This window comes from Montipora foliosa, chromosome 7, assembly GCF_036669935.1.
Source record: "Montipora foliosa isolate CH-2021 chromosome 7, ASM3666993v2, whole genome shotgun sequence".
NCBI classification, from domain to species: Eukaryota; Metazoa; Cnidaria; class Anthozoa; order Scleractinia; family Acroporidae; genus Montipora; species Montipora foliosa.
Genome location: NC_090875.1, coordinates 17,856,601 through 17,871,600, shown reverse-complemented (window position 1 = coordinate 17,871,600; position 15,000 = coordinate 17,856,601). Strand labels below are relative to the sequence as shown.

Sequence of the window (15,000 nt, the reverse complement as noted above, 5' to 3'; positions counted from 1 at the left end):
TGCAATTCGTTTCTACCTGTGATGATGGACTTACGATGTTTCGGCGCTGTTCCTAACATTAATGCTCCAATAGCTCATGAACAAATCATCTAGCTAACTCAATGAACCACTGATCCTTGGCGTGCATTTTTAACTTATTGTGAACACCCAGTCAACTATGATCAAATAATATCAGAAACCCATAAGGGTTGCGACGTGTAACGGTCCCTTGTATGCTAGAAAACAAGCTTCTGAATATTCGATTTGCTAAGTACCATATTTGGAACAACAAGAGCGAGGGGTTTCCAAATATGGTACTTAGCACTGAAACATTCAACCAATCAGTCCGCACTGAATATTCGGAAGCTGTGAACGCGCGCTACACGTTTCAACCCTTATGGGTTTCTGATAATATAGATAGGACATTTATGTCGAGTCCTCTTCCTTGAGTTTTTCTTTGCTAAAGTTGTCATTGTTCTGGGTTTTTAGTGATAAGTGACGTTTAGACCTCCGTAAGTAAAGTAAAGTAACCATATTTAACGTCGATAACTCGTAACAGTAATTCAACTGACAAACCTGAGGTCGACGGTGCGCTCATTTTACTCCCCCCTCTCCATCAGTGCTCCGTTTTACGGGAATTAAAGCTACTTAGCTACACGGAAAGGAAAGAAGTCGAAACAAGGATGCGAGATCCGGGAATCGAACTCTGGACCTCTTGCCCCAAGGCCGCGCACTAGTCGACTGTGCCATCCCCGCTCCTCCTCCTCTGTAATTAAATGAAACGCGTTTTGTCGTATAGCGATTGGTGCGTAAAATGCAAAACAAAGGGCATGAATACATAAAGATTCAAGAAGCAATTTTTCAGAAGGAATATTTGAAGCTCTTGTTCTTTCCAAAGCGTTAGTTCACTATTGTGCCAGCATTTTAGCTCACTCTGTTTTCATTGGCAACGCCATTTTGAATTTTGCAAGTGCTGAACTCGATAGGAATTATTTGATTTAATTTGTTTAATGGTTAAGCAAGTAAAGCAGAATTGTTTTGCCCAGTGGTTGACTTGTTTAAAAAAGGAGGGTGTGATTCGGAGTTATTAATATTGTTAAGCTGCAGTCATCCATGATTCAGATATGTACCGGTAAATATTGCAGTTAATGTAAAAGAAGCCTGCGGACTGCGGACTGCGAACCGGATATAAAACGAGGACTGAGTATGAAATGCTGACTGAAGGCAGAGGGACTAGGCACAAAACGCGGACTGAGTACAAAACACTGAGAAAAAGACACGGAGCAATTAAATGGCGACAGTCCGTCATGGGAATGGTGGAAATAATGTTTCGTGCCATAAATGTCAGGTGCATAATTGTCACGTGAGAGATGTTAGCTGACGTTTCTTCCAGCATGACCGGTGTAATGTATTTATCAGAGGTAAGACACGAAAGTAATTCATGGAATCCTTTGCTAGTCACCAGCTTTATGTTTGGGAGATGCCATTGTGATATTTAAACAGGGGTCTGTTTACCTGTTCGCAGAATAACTGTTTGTTGCGATTGATTCAACTTTTTGTTCACCTCATTGTTGCACGGGTCCTTCTGTAAACAGCACTCGACCAAGAGAAGAACTATTATAGCCGATGTCCTGATTTACACGTACACACTACCGACTTCATCTTTAGCCTCTTACACAGACTTTAAAACTAAAGATTGCGTGACGAGCCAAAGCACTCTTCCATCGATCCGGCCATTCTGGCTTGAGCTACGACAATAACAGTCAGAGGACTTTAATATAAAAGATGGAAATATAGGAAGAGTTGAAGTTTATGCCTAAAGGTTTTCCGTTCTTCCCCATAACAATTTTCCCACTCCCTCTAGTGTTTGACTTAATTTGCGTTAATTGTTGACTTCAGTTTACAGTGTCGCCAATTAGTGCTCCAGCGCTCGAACGACTAGACACTATAATAAATAAAGGTCCTTTCTTTTCCTACCCTTTTCCTTTTTAAGCCCGTGGAGTTAAGTATAATTTTTGCATTAAAATCTCTACTTTTACTTTCGCTAGCCAAATCGATGTTGTGACAGAGCATTCTGTATACATTTAAGATCTGTATCTGGGCCAGTTCAACTCTAGTTTTGTTTTATACTCCGTTTTTTGATACTCAGTCCTTGTTTCATATCTAGTCTGCAGTCCGCGTTTTGTACCTGGTCTTCGTTTTATACCCAGCGCGTTTTATACCTAGTCCGCATATTATACCCGGTCCGCAGTACTGGTCCGCAGTCCGCAGTCCATGATTTATACCGGTAAATATTGGCCTGTTTTAATTGCATCCCGGAAAAAGGAATTTTCCCTCTTTTTCACTATTCAGTGCTGTGTGGTTCCATAAATACACCCTTTTCTACAGTCAACCTTACTCAACCATTGTAAGTGGCCGTTACTAAACAGTTCCTCCTATTTCGAATCTCCTGTCCGGCTTATGCTTCGGTGAAAGGCTGAATGTGTTGGCGCAAAATGATTGATTATCGCATCCACTCATGGCTTAAATCTTGAAGCTGTTTAAACCAAAGCCAATTCCGTTATTGAACTGAAGAAACTAAAGCGGAAGTCAGTTTTATTCATATTGCTCAAATTAATCTTCGTTTCCATTAAAAAACCTAATTGCAAATTCGTCCATGTTAGATTTTACAGGAAGTTAAAACTTCCAGTCAAGTCTTTAAAAAGCTTGTTGGTCATAGAAACATCTTACCACCTCTTAAAATTAGGCTTCAGAAATAAGAAAAACATAATGTGAATGGTGTCGAGAGGCACAGTTCGATGTTAGCTGTGCCCCGGATTCCGGCACTCCTGCGTGTTTTAACCCCTTCACTTGGATACGGTAATACTGCAGGTCATCCCTCACAGGATCTTGAAAGCAAAGGTTGGCTAAACCTCGACAATGAGACCACTTCTCGTGGTCTAAACATATACGAGAACATTTACAGAAACAGGCGCCCTTAAACGTATAAGGTCATTCATCTTAGAAGAAGGCATTGCCCTCCAAGTCTATCAAGCGCTCATCTTACCCCACTTTGGTTATTGAAGCTCCGTTTGGGGCGATTGCAACTGAACTATAAGTGATAAACTCCCAAAGCTTCAAAATAGAGCTGCCAGGGCGATTACCAGCTCCAATTAAGACAAAAACGGCCAGTTTCCTTTTAAATCTGGTTAATTAGGATAATCTAATATTATACGCCGGAAAAAGACTAAAGCCATATCATGTTTAAAATAATCAAAGGCCTCTCCCAGCGTACCTTCAGAATTTATTTCATACCCGCAGTACACAGTATAACTTAAGAGACTCTGAGGCTAAACTCGAGTTGCCTATGCCAGGCACAAATCATTGGCACGTGCTTTTTGTTATAGCGGGGTCGACTTACGGAAATTAGATTCCCTAGGATATTTCAGTGGGGGAACTGAGCAACTTAATGGCATTTGTCGATCGGCCTACAATACAATCTTGTAAAACAGTCTAGTTGTAATGAAACTTCTCACTATAATATATACTGAAGATTTTACCGTGTATGAATAAAGTATGTAATATGTATATGTATAGGAGATCGTATGAAGGCGAGTGCATTTCGTGATTTATGGGCACGAGTGAAAGTTCAAAGTTTTACGGCGAGTGAAATTTGAGGACTTTCAAAATCAATCACGAGTGACCACCAAACAAATCATGCACGAACAAGTTCATACAAGTTTTTATTTATCACATACTCAACAAAATCACCCCATCGCTTTGATGCCATGGCAAATTCCGTATTGCACTCTGAAACCTCTTTTGCACTCTAACCTATTTATGCATTCGTCATTAACAAAAAAGAGCCCAATATTCTGTTGAGTGAATAATAAGTCTGTGCTTATGTATAAAGTGTAAAACCCAGATGCTACCTCTCGGGGGACCACCACTTTGGGTCGCCGGGCTTCTGACAATCGGCATACAAAAGTAAAAAAATTATGTAAAAAAACATGACCATTCAAAAACTCGATAATAGAATTTTATTTACAGTTCTGTACTTAGTTAACTGGCCTTTAAATGAAAGTGAGGTTGGAGTTGACCCTGTCATGATACAGACCTCCCTTCTTTTCTTATGTTAACGATGTTCTCATGCTGATAAGTTGGAAGCAGCGAGGTTTCCATCAAAACAAGGACAACTCTAGCCTCACTTTTATTGATAGGCCAGGTACTATACTAAGCACACAATTGCTCCCCATTGAAATTTTGCATGGCTAAGGGCCGAAAGAAGTTGTCAGATTCGGCTTAAAATTATTGTGGGGAGAATAAGCGAGGAAAAATTGGCAAGAATGAAAATCTTAAAATTCCCATGGAAAAGTTCTACGGTGGTTTGAAAACTTAAAAAAGTAGGACTGAGTGACAAGATGTGTCATGAACAGCAACAGACAATTTTCAGTGCCATCGATTTCACCGTTACGAGAGAATGACTTGGTAACAAAGAATACATAATATTCCATAACCTTTTATTACTTAAAAAAGCAGGTTAAACATCAAGCGTCTTTACCTTTCTTTCCTTCCAGCTTCATCCTTGACTTGACATTGGACAATCTCGTCGAAAAAGTTTTAATTCTTATTTAGTTATTGAAGAATGGTAGATGGAAAGTTAGAAGCTGTAGAGCAGCGATTGCTAGAGCTTGCCATTGCGATAAGTGTAGAAGACAGGGATCGTGAAGGAAGGGCTCATTTTCATCTAGGCCGTGCTTACCTCAACCTACCTAATTATCAACAGGCCATAAAAAATTACGCACAAGCATTACATATTTTCAAAGAAACAGGCTGCAGGGCTGAGGAGGGATCAACTTATGGAAATCTGGGAATTACCTATTTTCGTCTGGGTAATTTCAAACAGGCCATTGAGTACTTCGAAAAACGCCTTAGTATTGCTATAGAAGTAGGAAATGAGTTTGGTAAGCTAAGGGATCAGCCTATGGAAATCTGGGAAGTGTCTATCTTAGTTTAGGTAATTTTGAACAAGCCATTGAGTACTACAAAAAACATCTTAGTATTGCTAAAGAAATAGGGGATAGGGCTGGGGAGGGATCAGCCTATGCAAATCTGGGAGGTGCCTATCACAGTCTAGGTAATTTTAAACAAGCCACGGTGTACTACGAAGAACATCTTAGTATTGTTAAAGAAGAAGGGAATAGAACTGGGGAGGGATTAGCCTATGCAAATCTGGGAACTGCCTATGGCAATCTAGGTAAATTTAAGGAAGCCATTGAGTACTACGAAAAACATCTTAGTATTGCTAAAGAAGTAGGGGATAACGCTGAGGAGGGATCATCGTACGGAAATCTGGGAAATGCCTATCTTAAGCTAGGTAACTTTAAACAAGCCATTGAGTACTTCGAAAAAGATCTTAGTATTGCTAAAGAAGTAGGGGATAGGGCTGAGGAGGGATCAGCCTATGGAAATCTGGGAAGTGCCTATTTTGGCCTAAGTAATTTTAAGCAAGCCATTGAGTACTTCAAAAAAGATCTTAGTATTGCTAAAGAAGTAGGGGATAATGCTAGAGAGGGATCAGCCTATGGAAATCTGGGAATTGCTTATCGCAATATAGGTAATTTTAAACAAGCCATTGAGTACTGCGAAAAGCATCTTAGCATTGCTAAAGAAGTAGGGGATAGGGCTGGTGAGGGATCAGCCTATGGAAATCTGGGAATTGCTTATTGCAATATAGCTAATTTTAAACAAGCCATTGAGTACTGCGAAAAGCATCTTAGCATTGCTAAAGAGGTAGGGGATAGGGCTGGGGAGGGATTAGCGTATGGAAATCTGGGAAATGGCTATCTAAGCCTAAGTAATTTTAAACAAGCCATTGAGTACTACGAAAAACATCTTAGCATTGCTAAAGAAGTAGGGGATAGGGCTGGGGAAGGATCAGCCTATGGAAATCTGGGAAATGCCTATCTTAGCCTAGGTAATTTTAAACAAGGCATTCCGTACTACGAAAAACATCTTAGCATTGCTAAAAAAGTAGGGGATAGGGCTGGGGAAGGATCAGCCTATGGAAATCTGGGAAATGCCTATCTTAGTCTAGGTAATTTTAAACAAGCTATTGAGTACTACGAAGAACATCTTAGCATTGCTAAAGAAGTAGGGGATAGGGCTGGGGAGGGATCGGCCTATGGAAATCTGGGAAATGCCTATATTAGTCTAGGTAATTATAAACAAGCCATTGAGTACAACGAAAAACATCTTAGCAATGCTAAAGAAATAGGGGATAGGGCTGGGGAGGGAAAAGCCTACGGAAGTCTGGGAAATGCCTATCTTAAGCTCGGTAATTTTAAACAAGCCATTCAGTACTTCGAAGAAGATCTTAGTATTGCTAAAGAAGTAGGGGACAATGCTAGAGAGGGATCAGCCTATGGATATCTGGGAATTGCTTATCGCAATATAGGTAATTTCAAACAAGCCATTGAGTACTGCGAAAAGCATCTTAGCATTGCTAAAAAAGTAGGGGATTGGGCTGGTGAGGGATCAGCCTATGGAAATCTGGGAAGTGCGTACCTTAGACTCGGTAATTTTAAACAAGCCATTGAGTACTGCAAGAAACATCTTAGCATTGCTAAAGAAGTAGGGGATAGGGCTGAGGAGGGATCAGCCTATGGAAATCTGGGAAATGCATATTGCAATCTAGGTAATTTCAAACAAGCCATGGAGTACTACGAAAAACATCTTAGTATTGGTAAAGAAGTAGGGAATAAGGATTGGGAGGGATCAGCCTATGGAAATCTGGGAAATGCCTATCTTAGTCAAGGTAATTTTAAACAAGCCATTGAGTACTACGAAAAACACCTGAGTGTTGCTAAAGAAGTAGGGGATAGGGCTGGCGAGGGATCAGCCTACGGAAATCTGGGAAATCCCTATCTTAGTCTAATTAATTTTAAACAAGCCATTGAGTACTGCGGAAAACACCTTAGCATTTCTCGAGAAGTAGGGGATAGGGCTGGGGAGGGAACATCCTATGGAAATCTAGGAAATGCTTATCTTAATCTAGGAAATTTTGAACAAGCCATTGAGTACTACGAAAAACACCTTACTATTGCGAAAGAAGTAGGGGATAGGGCTGGGGAGGCATTAGCCAATGGAAATCTGGGACATGCCTATCGCAGTCTAGGTAATTTTAAACGAGCCATTGAATACTGCGAAAAACGTCTTATTATTTCTAAAGAAGTAGGGGATAGGGCTGGGGAGGGATCAGCCTATGGATATCTGGGAAATGGCTATCTTTGTCTAGGTAATTTCAAACAAGCCATTGAGTACTACAAAAAATCCTTTAGTATTGCTAAAGAAGTAGGGGATAGGGCTGATGAGGGATCAGCTTGTGGAAATCTGGGAAATGCCTATGTTACAGTGGGTTATTTTAAAAAAGCCATGGAGTACCATGAACACAGTCTTAGTATTTTCAAGGAAATTGGAAACTGTCGAGGAGAGGGAATCGCGTGGTATTTGCTAGGCTTTGATCATGAATTGTCGGGTTCCTTGAGTAATGCACTTAGTTGTTATCGTTTAAGCATAAACCATTTTGATGAAACAAGGCATAGTCTAAAATCAAAAGATGAATGGAAAATAAGTTTTCGTGATTCTTTTCGCGTGTCATACACTGCTCTGTGGAGGACACTTTTGAAGAATGGAGAGATTGAAGAAGCTTTAATTGCTGCTGAGAAAAGTCGAGCACAGGCCTTGATGGATATTTTGAAAGAACAATACGGAATTCACTCTCAGCCAATTTTTGCACTCGCTCCGAAGCAAACTCTTTCAGATGCATTAGAACTTCTACCTTCACAAGCCGTTTTTGTGGCACTTGACGAGGACACGATCACCTTTTGGGTGGTAAGAAAAGACAGCAAGATCAGCTTTCGACAAAACGAAATCGCGAATGGATGTGCTGACTTGTTGATGAAAACTGTTTTGAAAGGGATCGGCGTAGGGGATGGTGTCAGATGCGAAAATCGTTCTTTGGATCCACTACGCAGTGACCTGCCTTGCAGCGAAAAACGCCTCAGTGAGGAAACAGTTGTACCATCTTTATCCTCCATTACCTCTTTACAACCGTTGTATGATGTCTTACTCGGGCCAATTGCAGACTTGCTCTAGGGAGATGAGTTAATCGTTGTTCCCGATGGACCATTTTGCTTGGCTCCATATTCTGCATTGAGTGAATCTGTCAGGATCCGCACCGTTCCCTCGTTGACCGCCTTTAATGTGATCGTTGGTGCACCTGAAGACTTCCACAGTAAGACTGGAGCACTGCTTGTAGGTGATCCGTGGTTGAAGGACGTTACTAACGAGAGAGGGCAGCCCATTTTGGCACAGCTTCCGTTTGCAAAACAAGAAGTCGAGATGATTGGAGAACTTCTGCAGACAACACCGCTGACTGGAAAAAGTGCCACAAAAGCTGAGGTGCTGAAATGTATGAAATCGGTTGCTTTAGTTCACATTGCAGCACATGGATGCCCAAAAACGGGAGAAATTGCTTTAGCCCCAAATACCGAACGGAAATCGCGAATTCCCAAAGAGGAAGACTATATATTGAAAATGTCGGATGTTCAGACAATTTCTCTTCGAGCAAGACTAGTTGAGCTGAGCTGTTGTCACAGTGGCCGGGGAGAAGTGAAGTCTGAGGGAGTGGTGGGAATTGCGAGGGCTTTCCTGTGTGCTGGAGCTCGATCTGTTTTAGTGTCACTCTGGGCAATTGATGACGAAGTAACGTTGCTGTTCATGAGGAGCTTCTACAAGGACCTGCTAGTTGGAAAAAGCGCAAGTGCAGCTCTTCAACGAGCAATGAAATCTCAAAGGAGTATTGTGCTATAAAGCACTGGGCGCCATTTGTGCTGGTTGGCGATGATGTCATGCTGGAATTTCAAAAACATTGGTAGGTGAAGTTCGAGTTTAACTCAGAAAACGAGAGTACTTTCAAGTTGGAAAACTGACGATAGGAATCAAATAGGCCTAAGATGGCATGACAACGATTTGCTAGCTTCGTAGTGTAAACAATTCAAAGTTTCCTTGGACACGCTTTTTGTCACAAATGTAATTTCCACATGCCTATCAGGCATGCACAGAAGCATAAAAGATAAATTTCACATTGGTGAACACACTGTTTTCTTTCAGCCTTTTCTGGCTTTTTGTTAACTGGTGAAGATGACTGATTTACCACGTCATGATGTCTCTTTTGGTGTTTCCGTTCTCCCATAGATCTGTGAACGTCATCTTTTGTAAGGAATTCTAAGACAGCATCGTCCTGCACGTAGCCATTCGCATCGGTGCAGTGTGTATGCTCGAAAGAACCATGTTTATTTAGAGCTGTTTTTAATTTTTTTTCATCCAGAATCGATCTCGAAGGTGCAAGAAGACCACCTGGCCGAGCCCGACGCTTCAGTGATTGCCGAACTTTAAAAAAAGTGTAGAACGGGTTAACAATCATGGTTATGCCAGTAGAACAAGCTTCAAAGGTTTAGTAGAAGTTTACTGCGTTAACTAAACCATCAGACTTAGATTTTTCTTTAGTGAAAGATAATTATGACAGAAAGCTTAGCTCTTTAGTAAAGTGCTAGTTTTTCCCATTTTTTTGATACTACGTTTCTCATATAACTTCAAAATGCAGTGTTGCTCCAATGGCGATCAAATATTAGTGTTATAGTTGAGTTGCCAAAAATCATGTTTGATTTATTTCTTTGAAACTTTTTTAGTTGTAGTAAGCCAGTTTCGAAAGAAAAGATAAACAGCACTTCTGCTGATGACCCTTAACATCAGGCTTTTACCATGATAAAGAAAAGAGACACCTATGCAACATTCAAAGATCACAAAATAGAAAGGAAACGACGGGTGAATATTTTCCCTATTCTTGTCCTGCATAACAAATAAATGAAATCATCAGCAATAAAGAAGACGTTTTTCATTTCTTTATAAATTTCTTTCTGTACAGGGCTTATACAGCATGCCACATGGGTTGATCTTGTACTTAGTTTATTATAGTTGAATTTTTGTAGTTTTAGACTTACCATATTATTAATCATGTACTTAGTTTATAGTTGAAGTTAAATAATTTCAGCCCTACGGTATTATTTATCTTGTATTATTAGTTCTAGTCTCTCTTTATGTCTGTACAAACACGCCCTCCATGGAAACCAGCTGAGTGTTGTTGGGGTTAGCGTGTTTCTTTAATTTAAATAAAGTATACCTACCTACCTACGTACCTACCTACCTAGCTCCCTCGAGTTATCGGTGGTGTTTTTAAGCAAAGTGAAAGAATGTTTGCATTCCGCCGAAAGTAGTTGAATTCCTGGGATAATCGTTGGGGAACCAACAAATCCGCACCATGCTGGCGGTCTTTCTTTTGCTTGCTTGATTTTGGCGTTGTCGGGAAAGACTCTGCATGAATCGAGTAAGATCTTTATTGAGTATGCGCTGCATGTTGCCAGGATACAGTCTCGAACCCAAGCCCAATATACCAGATTTTGTCGCCATATTGGTTTTTCCACGGTACAGCGGGCTCAATTTAACCGGAAAAAACGGGTTTGACGAAAGAAAAGAAGATTGACTAATTCAGAAGTTCGGGCTACGGCCGCTTCAAAGAGTTGACTTGATTCAGGCAGAGCCCCCTTTTGTCCTCCTCAGTAAAGAAAAAGACAAAAGGAGACTCTGCTCACGGGGTGACAAATCCGCTGCAAAGTTAAAAACAAATTCCCTGGAGTAGATTCATAGCCACCTTCACAACTGGAAAATTTTAAGGTGGCGCTTCTAAAATAAGGTGTGTTGTTTAAACACACCTTTCTTGTCCTCAATTAGCACGCCTAAAGGTGTGTAGAGAAACACACCTTTTTATGTGTAGTTTAAACACACCTCAGTGTGTTACCATAACACACCTTAAGATGTGTTTTTGCCTTGTCATTTGACACGGTTTAAGGTGTGTTTTGCAAAAAGATGTGCTTCCTGACACAGTGATGTGTAAAAAAGCACAACTTGTGCTTTATGCTTGTCCTAGATTTTGCAGGCTTCAGGCGTGTTATGGGAAACGCTGTGTTTTATCATGCTTCCCTCTGTGGAACAAAGCACACCTTAAAATCTGCTTTTAGAGATCACCTCATCAATAATACCCCAATGGTAAGTACTTGTGCAAAGTAATGTTTAATAAAAAATTACATCTATACAACAGTTTCAATAAGTCTTAATCCTGAACAAAATCCTGAACAAAATCCTGAACAAAATCCTGAACAAAATCCGAATCTGTCCACTCAATGGTTAATCTTCACAGCAGTTCTTGAGAAATTCTGCCACACAGGCAGCATACAAGTCATGCAGTTTGTACCCATAATTTCAGTACGTCTTTTCAGTAACACAACCTCTTGCAAGAATAAAAGAACCCCTGAAATACAATGGGGATATCTGACATCGAAAATATTATGTGCTGCTACTACACTGTAGGTCCACTAGGGCTTCTGTCAGGTCACAATCACATTAAAAGAAGAAGTATCTTCTCCACAAAAAAGACCATTTCTACTTCCTTTTCAGATCCAATGCAAACAGAAATTTAAACTTTTCACTATTGTGACTGATGTTTTGTCCAGTGGTGTCCACGGCTAACAAATAAAAGAAAAAAATTGTAAGAGATAACAAACTGCCAAGACAACACTTACAAAGATACTAATACCACGGATGAAAAGAGTAGTTTTAAGTATACACCTTGAGTTGTACCATGCATGTACATGTACACCATGTTAAGGCACAAGCACCCAAGCTCAGTGTGAGGGAAAGACAACGTGGCCAGCAACAATATAAGGACTCATATGGGAATCTTGATAAAAGACTTAAAAACATAATTACATGAAAAATTTATCACTTAAAAGGCCTCACCTCATTGCTATTATGGGTAGCATCCTTAGTCCTGTGTGTTTTTCCAGATTCAATGCGATTTCAGCCTTTTTTTAAATTCCTTGGTTGCCAACAGTATTATAAAATCTAAGGGTGCACACTCCGATCTGGGGAACCCACCAAACTGCGAAGATAAAAATGTACCCATGGTTACAATTCCACATCAGAATCAATCGAACAAGATTCACCTTTCATTTCAACCCACCATCAATGCAATAGCAGTCCTGCAAGCGACCTCAGGAAGCAGTTTGTTCACTTGATCGAAAGAAAAAATCTTTAGAAAGACACTTGTACAGCCATCCTTGCCTGCTTAAAAAACTAAGTTGGTTACATACCCAAGTCTAAAGGCCGATGTGTTCAACTTGGCTCATCCCAGCATCTTTCCCAAGGTTTTCCTTTCGATCAAGTCAGCAAACTATCCTCTGAGGTCGCTTGAAGGGCTGCTATTGCATTTATGGTGGCTTGAAATGAAAAGTCAATCTCCGTCAATTGATTCTGATGTGGAATTCACTCACATAACCAAGGGAACATGAAATTTTTATCTACATTTGTAGGAATACTTGACTCAATTTGGTGGGTTCCCCAGAATGGAGTGTGCAGCCTTGGGATTTTATAGTACCATTGACAACTGAGGAACTGACAAATGGCTCAAATCACATTAAATCTGGGAAAACACACAGGAAGGAAGTGACCCAAAACGGCAGTAAGGTAAGGCTTTTTAATTAAGACGTTTTTCATATAATTATCTTGTTAAGTCTTTTATCGGGATTCCCAAACAAATCCTTGTATTTTTGTCAGCCATGTTGCCTTTCCCTCACATTGAGCTTGGGGCACCTGTGGTTAAAGAAGTTACAATGTCTACCATTATCACAAAAGAGTTAAATAAATAATATTATTCTACAGATGTATACTTACATCTTTATTAACTTGTGACGAAAGTTAATACCGGTATATGAAAGCCATATTTATTGACTTTGTTGCATTTCTGCTGTGGCCTAAGGAAAGTAAACAAGGACTTTATTAATTAAGAGAACTTTTGTAATAACGTGACATTTCCACTTCTGTCAGAATGACAGCCTAAAAGGTAAAATACCAGGAAAAAATGTACTGTATGTGTAACAAGACTAAGCTATATTGAAAGATTTGCAGTATGTGATTTAGGTTGATTTGTTAAAGAAGACCTAAAATATGTCAGGTCCACCGATGTTAAAATATTGGTTATGACAAATAAATTAAGTGGTAAAAAAGAAAAGGTGTGTTGCCATTAAAGGTGTGTCATGATGGCTTCTTCAGATTTTTCCAGTTGAAGAACATTTGCATCTCATGAATTTATGGTGTGTAGCAAACTGATTGTTATAAGGTGTGTTATAATACGCACAAGTGGTGTGCAATTATCACACACCTTATGTGTTTCCTTACACACATAGGTGTGTTTGCTTGAACAGTGAAATAAAACAGTCAAAAGGTGTGTTACCATTACACACCTTGGTGCGTTAGGGAACTCACTAGGTCTGTTATAAAAACAAACCTTAGTTTAGAGTGTGAATCCTCTCCAGAAAATCTTTCATATCTTTCAAATTGCAGAGATTTTTATCTTAGCCTGCTAACCACTCTTCAGCAAGACAATATAGGGGTCATCTAGTTCGTTTCTGAGATATAAGCATTTGAAGACAAAATATAGGGAGTTTTTAGATGACTTCCTTCCAAATAGTACAGTTGGTTGAGAGTGTTGGTTTGAGCCTCCTCGAGGGAAGAGAGTCTACTGGCAGCCTATACTATGGCCTTTAATTTACAACATTTCCGTTGCAAGGGTTAAACTGATGAGAATTGAATACCTGAGTTTTGTAACGCAACCGAATGTTAACTTTACGTTTTAAACAGAAACCCCAATTAATTATAAGTCTCTGTTGCATTTTGCGTTTTTTCGTGCAACTTCTCTTGAAGCGCCATAGCGAGACAAGTTGTAAGGTTCGCACTTTACAACTGCCAACAATAAGGTGAAACAAAGTGCAGAAACCTTTCGAGGAAAGTAGAATCCATTGCCCTTTGCGTCTTGGTTTACGCAAATTAGCAACGAAGTTTTCGAGTAATGCGTGCTGTAAAGTCTGTCCTTCAACTTGTGACGCAATGGCTTGCGTCATCAGCCAATGAAAATGTTCGTTTAACCTCATGAGATCATCGAAAGCCAGACAAATTGCAAATTTTGTCTCCACTCCACAAATAAGTTTATTTTGGGAGGGCCTGGCGAGAACCAACCCGAACACTATATAAAACAAACAATTTACAATCTACGTGACAAATCCTAGAAAAGCAACCAAGGATAAAGCTATCTCCGCACGTACAAGCCGTTTGCTAGTGCCAGTAGGGCTGGTGAGCCACAACACTTTAATTAATACACAAAACATAGAGGCTACTTCTCCGAATAAGAAATCAGTCTTGGTACCAGTTAGGCTGGGGAACAACAGCTCCGTCATTACATTTGACTATAAGATAAATAGGCCGTATTGGCCTACTTCCCCAGATAAGCTCTACCTTTTCATTTCATTTCATTTCATTTTTCATTTCATTTATTTATTTCCCCATTTACTTAGAGAATTACAAGGTCTAAAAAGCTCACTACATGAAATAAACGGAGAAGGGCAACGATATAGGTAAACTAGTTAGATGCCCTTTAAATTAAGTTACATTTTATTTTAAGATAAAAGATAATTACAATAAGCGAAAGGAAAGGAGGAACACATAGTTAAGGGGTGCAGTAGTTAGTACTGCGCAAAATAATTCTGAAAGAGATATCTTTTAAATAGATGTTTATTTGACAAACTACGAATGAATAGAGGAATATCGTTCCAATAATAACATCCAATAATTGTCGGGCAGAATTTCCTTATATTTGTTCTAAAGGAACTGGGATTTAGATACTGTAAGGATGTGCTTCGAGTAGTATAATTATGATGCTCAGATACAAAAGATAGAGTAAGATTTGATGGTTTGTTATTTACGATAAGATCATAAAATAGTTGACAAGTTTTTAACTTCACAATATCAGGAAATTTAATTAGGCCAAGATTAACATAATGGGGAGTAATATGCTCACGAAGTGGTACCTCA

General features: G+C 39.7%; 1 long non-coding RNA gene and 1 pseudogene across 1 annotated transcript in view; both read left to right on the top strand.

Annotated features, from left to right (window-relative positions):
* LOC138010403 (uncharacterized) overlaps positions 1–11,784 on the top strand; it is a 13,430-nt gene extending 1,646 nt beyond the window's left edge. Inside the window, exons 3-4 of the long non-coding RNA XR_011124465.1 lie at positions 11,006–11,124; positions 11,533–11,784. This is a non-coding gene — a long non-coding RNA (uncharacterized lncRNA). The remainder of the gene's footprint in view (positions 1–11,005; positions 11,125–11,532) is intronic.
* LOC138011122 (tetratricopeptide repeat protein 28-like) lies at positions 4,604–9,768 on the top strand (annotated as a pseudogene).
* Positions 11,785–15,000: the final 3,216 nt, after the last annotated feature.